General features: G+C 44.5%; 1 pseudogene; it reads right to left on the bottom strand.

The window, feature by feature from the left end:
* Nucleotides 1-1,001: 1,001 nt before the first annotated feature.
* LOC141121320 (tripartite motif-containing protein 75-like) lies at nt 1,002-2,516 on the bottom strand (annotated as a pseudogene).
* Between the last annotated feature and the right edge of the window lie 4,463 nt (nt 2,517-6,979).

Genomic DNA, 6,979 nt, shown 5'->3' on the forward strand with positions numbered 1-6,979 from the left:
CTTAAGTCGCACGCTCCAAGGTGAGCATTTATTACCTAAGGGGGGCATCTGAGTCATAACACCTTAGCACCGCTTGGATCACAGCTTTTGGATTACACGGACCTTTATCAATACTGGATTAGTGACGCAATTGGTCGTTACTTGCATGCACATGAGCACTTTGTTATATGATTTAAATTACTTACAGCATTGGTTTTCAGCGCAGTCATTATTGACTTATTTGGACACTATATAAAAGCACAGAAGCATTTTGATATATTGCTGCTTTTTTAATATATATATTTTTTTATTTTTTGGCTTGTAATACACAGTTATGCACTAGGCACTTAACTATATCCATAGTATTATATATGTGTATTAACATTTATAATTCACTGGTTCATTATTTATTTAATTTGAGATCAATTATTTACTGTGCACTTCTTATACATGCCTTTTAGCGCAGCGTATATATATATTTATAAAAGGTATACAGTATTTGTATAAAAGCAACCACAGCCTAAGTAAGAAAACCTGTCCCCTGCCAGCATTCTGCAGAGAAGGACCTTCACTCCCTGTGGGGAAGCAGTTGTCTCTTAAGTCAGTCCCGCTCATTGTGGATTTAGCTAGAGCTGTCAAATCAGCAAGGAGCATGAGCTTTATCTTTTGGAGAGCTCTAGCTCTTATTATCACAACTACCATTATGGCCAAAAGCATGTAGCTGTTCCCCAAGATGATTGAGTTCAGCTGTTCCCAACGAAGAGCACTGTTAATGCTACAGCATACAAAAGCATTTTAGACAATTCCACTCTTCCAAGCTTGTAATAACAGTTTAGTTAAGGCTCTTCTCTGCTCCAGCATCACTGCACAAATCCAGCTGCATAAAGACATTATAAGGTTTGATGTGTGCCCATAATATGGCCATATTGAATTAAAACCAGGGGCATTAATATTGCTTTAAAAAGGTGTGATGGTCAGGTGTCCACAAATATTTTTTCCCATAGAGTGTATTTGTTGAAGTATTAGTCTAGGATTGTAATCCTGGAACCCTCACCAAGATAGAAGGCAGCATGCAGGGGTCTGGTGAAGGTGGTGGTGAAGGTGTGGAGATGTCTGATGGGGTCACACAGTTGGTAGAAGGACAGACGTCCGGCTTCATATTCCAGGAATATCCCAAAAGACCGCACTGGGGAATCCGTGGGGATTTTTGTTTTAGCATAGTTGTGCCTCACACTAAGATTGTCATGTACGCTGAGACCCCAGGATCTCCTGTTGTAACCAATGCGAGAGTCATTTCTTGTTGTCTTTCTCTCTATATTATCATAGGCGACTCCAATGCTACATTGTGTTCCCCTCACCTCCACCTCCCGGTAGTGATTCCCTGATGAGAATTTGCACTTACTCAAAACATGTTGGGATCGGAACCTCTCTGGAACACCACGTCTAACTTGACGATTTACACTATAATAAGCCATTCTGGAATTTCTTATTTTAATTTTACAATGAGCTGTCTTTATGTCCAGGGTAATCTCTGATTTCTTCATCTTTGGAAAAGCATCCTTCAGCATCCATTTATTCAGACCATCAGAGAATTGTAAGAGTTCCTTGTGCAGCATCTCTGAAATTGGTGTTTCGTCAAACTGATTACCGCTTACTTTGCTATTTTCATCATTGAAGATCCCGATTAAATCAGTTCCCATTACTTTCTTGAGAAAAGTCAATGGATCGCTTACATTACATAGCTCCTGCATATCACAAATCTTTCCGGTAAGCTCTTGCCTCTGCTCCTCCAGCTTCTTTTTCCAATCAAGGACTGATTCTAAAACTTTTCTTTTCTGTACTTGGACCTCATTCAGAACCTTATTATGAAGAACTTCAAGCTCTCGCTGGACATTTTGGATTTGGGCAGTGACTTGTTCGCTGACAGCATCTATTTTTTTTGCCTGTGCTTCCTCAGAGTCCTGCAGACTATTAATCTGAGCTCAGATTGATCTCAGATTTTCTATAAACAGATTTATGTTTTTGTTGTTGATCACAGCAGAGTGAATATTCAGAAGCAGCACCTCATGAGTCCGGTGGTCCCCACCATGGTAGCAAAGGGAACAGATAAAGACACTGTGGTCTGTGCAGTAATGATCCAGGACTTTCTGATGAACGGAACATTTTCTGTCCTCCGGAGATGCAGTAGGCTCTATCAGAACATGTTCAGGTCCAGTACTGTGCTTCGTTAGGTGTTTAGCACAAAGTGAAGCATCACAATGCAGGCATGTCTTCTCTGCAGGAACAGGACCATCGCAGTATGTACAAGGGACTGTCTCCACCGTATGCAGCCGCCTCTTCTTAAGCGTCGGAGGGCATTCCAAAAATTCTTCTCCACAGTTTGGACAGGTATAAACTCTGGACCCTCTCTGTGTATCTAGTTCATGTGCAATACAGTCTCTGCAGAATCTGTGTCCACACTGCAACGACACCGGGTCTGTATAGGGGTTCAGGCAAATGTAGCAGCTCAGATTTTCATCCAAAAAAGCAGCCGCCATTTAGAAAATACAAAATAGACAGAAATACATGGACTACCCAACGTGCAGGGGGGGGATCAGCCACATACGCTGCAAGCAAGATTAAGTCATTCCGTAAGTCAACCAGTTGTTAAATACATGAGTAGCAAGTCATCCACCAATTGAGGAGGTGAAAAAAAATGTTTGAGAACAGGTTCATCCGGTCCAAACACATTACAGTCCTTCCCTTCAGGTATATTGCAAATTTCGAACAAGAAAAAGTGTTTTTTTTTTTTTAAGTAGCAAAACAGTCGGTGCCAATGGGTGTCTGACAAGTTTGAAGAAGGGAGAAATATTTAGAGGGTATGTACTGTAATGTACTGTGAGGTCAGGGGCGGACTGGCAACCCATGGGGCCCCGGGGCAATAAGAGATCATGGGGCCCCCAGGATTAAAGATAGCCGCCATGGGGGCAGCCATCTTTAGGATGCAACATTAATGTGGCAGGGCCGTGTGGAGACCCAATAAAGGTACCAGGAGCCCCTCATGGGGAAGTGCCACCATAACAGCATCATGGGCCCTGGGCAAAATATTGCACTAGGGCTCCTACCAAGGAGATGATGACCTGCGGCTTGCACAGCGCTCCGTGGCACACAGTGGGCGTGGCTAAATACTAGACATGTGCGATTAGTTTTGTACGGATCGAAAATTCGTACGAATTTCCGTAAATTCGTACATTCGGGAGGATCCGAAATACGAATTGCTATGCTTCCGAATTTTATACGAAATACGAAATTTCGTTTACGAATTTCAGATCCTAATTCCGTTACAACGGAAATGAGAATGTTTGTTAATTACGAATTTTCGTTATGATGAAGTTGAAAAACCCAGGAAGTCAGCACAGCACAGGGATGGTGGGAGCCCCTCATAATGAACATTCGTAATTGTTACGAAAAGTTAAGGAACCCAAAAGTTAAAAACCCAGGAAGTCAGCACAACACAGGGATGGTGGGAGCCCCTCCATAATGATAAATTCATCATAACGAACATTCGTAATTGTTACGAAAAGTTAACAAACCTAACGAAGATTCGTATTTCGTACTGATCCAAATTGAATTCTAATTAGAAACGGAACGGAACAAAACAAAACAAATTTATTGACGGTGCACATGTCTACTAAATACTGCTGCATATTAGGTGTGGCTTTTTGTTTTCCAATATTTTTATTCAGAAAATGTTTTCAACAAATACAAAATCGACATTTATCTTTTTTTTTGTATGAAGTATTGGAACAATTGACAAGTCGTTTATAAGAAGGTTACAACACAAATTATGTCGTATACCTGTGAAGTTTTACGTTTCCTTGTCCTTATTTTAGGACTATATAGTAAAGACCTCAAACGAATAATAAAGAAATAAAATTTAAACAAAAATAGAACATAGAAAGGAGGAACTTCCTCTAGTAGGCACACGATGGGTGTGGCTTTTTAATCTAATTAGGATGGTTAGTCTGATTTTTTACAAAGTTTTTTCTTTCACAACTTTTTATTTTATTTTAATTGTTCAATTAATTTTAATATAATATTATTTTACCATCTTTTCACAATGCTGTTTGGGGGAGGAGGCTTTGGTGAAGTATCAGGGGTCTAAATAGGCCCCTGAAGTCTAATTTTTGACACATCCCCAGTACCTTTCTCTGCAGCCTTAGCTGCACTGCAGATGAATGAACAGGAGACAGAGGCTCCTGCCCATTCATTACCTGAAGCATAGTAAACACAAATATACCTGCAGCTGCTGCCAGCGGGAGAGGAAAGGAGGGGGCACTCTGGAGGTTATTACCTACAGAATCCTCCTTGCATCCTTCCAGAGTGCCTCCCTTACATCCTCCAAAGTGTCCCCTTAGTAATACTGTACTAAGGGGGTACTCTGGAGGAAATAAGGGAGTTCTCTAGAAGCACTAAGGAGCACTCTGGTACTAAGTCCGTACCTCCAGCGTGCTTCCTTACCTCCTCCTGTAGAGTACCCCCTTAGTGTCCTCTTATGTCCTGCTCCTCCAGAGTGCCCTTATTTAATCACTTTCCTACTGGGCACATTTACCCCCTTCCTGCCCAGGCCAATTTTCAGCTTTCAGCGCTGTCACACTTTGAATGACAATTGAGCGGTCATGCAGCACTGTACCCATATGACATTTTTATTGGGGCTGTTACTGATTAAACTTTACGTGTTCGATTAATCGATTTTTTCCTTAATCGATTAATCTACTAATTTAGATTAATTATAATGTGCACATACAGATCCAACTACTTTTAGCTGATCTCCTTGCATTGCAACTCTGCATTAATCAGTGGTAAATGTGGTATACACTATATACAATCACCCAACACTAGTTAGTTTCCAAAATCCATGACTTAACACTTTAAAAAAAAAAACTTTAAAAAAAATTTTAAGGAGTCTTTTAATGTTAAATTTATTTTTAGGGTGGACCTCCACTCAGGGGCGGATCCAGAGTCTGGTCTCGGGAGGGGCACCGCCAGAAAATACCTTTTTTTTGCGGGCAATTTATCAGGGAAACGGCTGGTGTTGGAGCTTCAATCATTATGGCACCATGGTTATTATGGTGTCAAGATGATTGAAGCAAATTATTTCTATTCTTACATTGTAATATAAAATGAAATAGTTCAACTCACCATAATGCAGAATCAGTGGGAGCCCTGAGTGTGTCACTTTCCACGTCGCCTGCCACCAAATGCGGATTGTCACTTGCCACGTCACCTGCTACACGTTGCGGATGGTCACTTGCCACGTCACCTGCCACACGTTGTAAATTGTCACTTGCCACGTCACCTGTCACCAGATGAGGATTGTCACCTGCTGTGTCACTTTCCTGCTAAGGTGGTCTCTTGCTATGTCCCAGAGTCAGGCAGCAAAGAGATGATGTAATCTCTCTGCTGCCCACAGCTGCCTTCACAGTGAGGGTGGAACTGCATTGTCGTTTGTCACTTGTCACTTGCCACGCCACCTGCCACACGCTGCGAATTGTCACGTCACCTGCTACACGTTGCAGATTGTCACTTGCCACGTAACCTGCCACATGCTGCGAATTGTCACTTGCCACGTCACCTGCCACCAAGTGCGGATTGTCACTTGCCACATCACCTGTCACCAGATGCGGATTGTCACTTGCCACGTCACCTGCCACACGTTGTGGATTGTCACTTGCCACGTCACCTGCCACACATTGCGGATTGTCACTTGCCACGTCAACCGCCACACGTTGCGGATTGTCACTTGCCACACGTTGCAGATTGTCACTTGCCACACGTTGCAGATTGTCACTTGCCACGTCCCCTGTCACCAGATGCATATTGTCACTTGCCGTGTCACTTTCCTGCTAAGGTGGTCTCTTGCTATGTCCCAGAGTCAGGCAGCAGAGAGATGATGTAATCTCTCTGCTGCCCACAGCTGCCTTCACAGTGAGAAACTGCAGGGATGCAGAGCGGGCGCAGGTTGGTGAGAGATGATGTCATCTCTCTGCTCCCCTGCCTGCTGGCTCCCTGATTGGCCAGTAGCCCACTCACAGTCCCACACGGAGCCGCCCAGCTACCCCCCCCTCTCTCACCCGCCCACTCACTGACCTAGCCACCCACACTGTCACCCGCAGCGGAGCCGCCCGCACTGTCACCCACGGCGGAGCCGCCCGCACTGTAACCCATGGCGGAGCCCGCACTGTCACTCGCGGCGGAGCCGCCCGCACTGTCACCCGTGGCGGAAACCGCCCGCACTGTCACCTGCGGAGCCGCCTGCACTGTCTGTCACCCGCATTCTCGGAGGGGGCAATTGCCCCGTTGCCCTCCCCTAGATCCGCCCCTGCCTCCACTTTAACAAGGCATTTTCAAACTTGCAGCTCAATTGCTTGCTATCTGGGTAATGCCTCCAATGGGTATACCAGTCCTGTTGACAACCATCTAAAATGGGAATGCCATTTCACTTCCCGTTGTGTCTCTGGGACAGAAAGTGAAATGAAAGCTCCACACTGGGATGCACACAGGGCCGGTGCTACCACTAGGCAAACTAGGCAGCCGCCTAGGGTGCACTGCTGCCTAGGGGCGCCCGGCCGCTGGTTTCCCTCCACGTCTGAATGCTCTGCAGGCTGCAGCATGTAACTAACTCAGTTCGACCGGTAGTGTAATTAGAGGTGCAGCGCAGCTCTGGAGCCAGCGCTAGAGGAAGCAGAGCTGATGCTTCCTGTATAACGGTGCCTTCTGTCACATGGGCAAATGGGGTGGAGCCAATGGGGGCAGAAAAATGAGGTTTCGCCTAGGGTGTCAAAAATCCTTGCACCAGCGCTGGATGCACAAGGCAAAGCCTAAACCGAGAGATGTTTTCTCTCTACGTGACCTAATCTAAAACTAAAATACAGATTCAAGCTGTATATATATACTTTAAATCACCACGATTCCTCCTCCACAATTGACCTATCCAGTACAGACAACTCACCTTCATAAT

This window comes from Aquarana catesbeiana, unplaced genomic scaffold (assembly GCF_042186555.1).
Source record: "Aquarana catesbeiana isolate 2022-GZ unplaced genomic scaffold, ASM4218655v1 unanchor137, whole genome shotgun sequence".
NCBI lineage: Eukaryota > Metazoa > Chordata > Amphibia > Anura > Ranidae > Aquarana > Aquarana catesbeiana.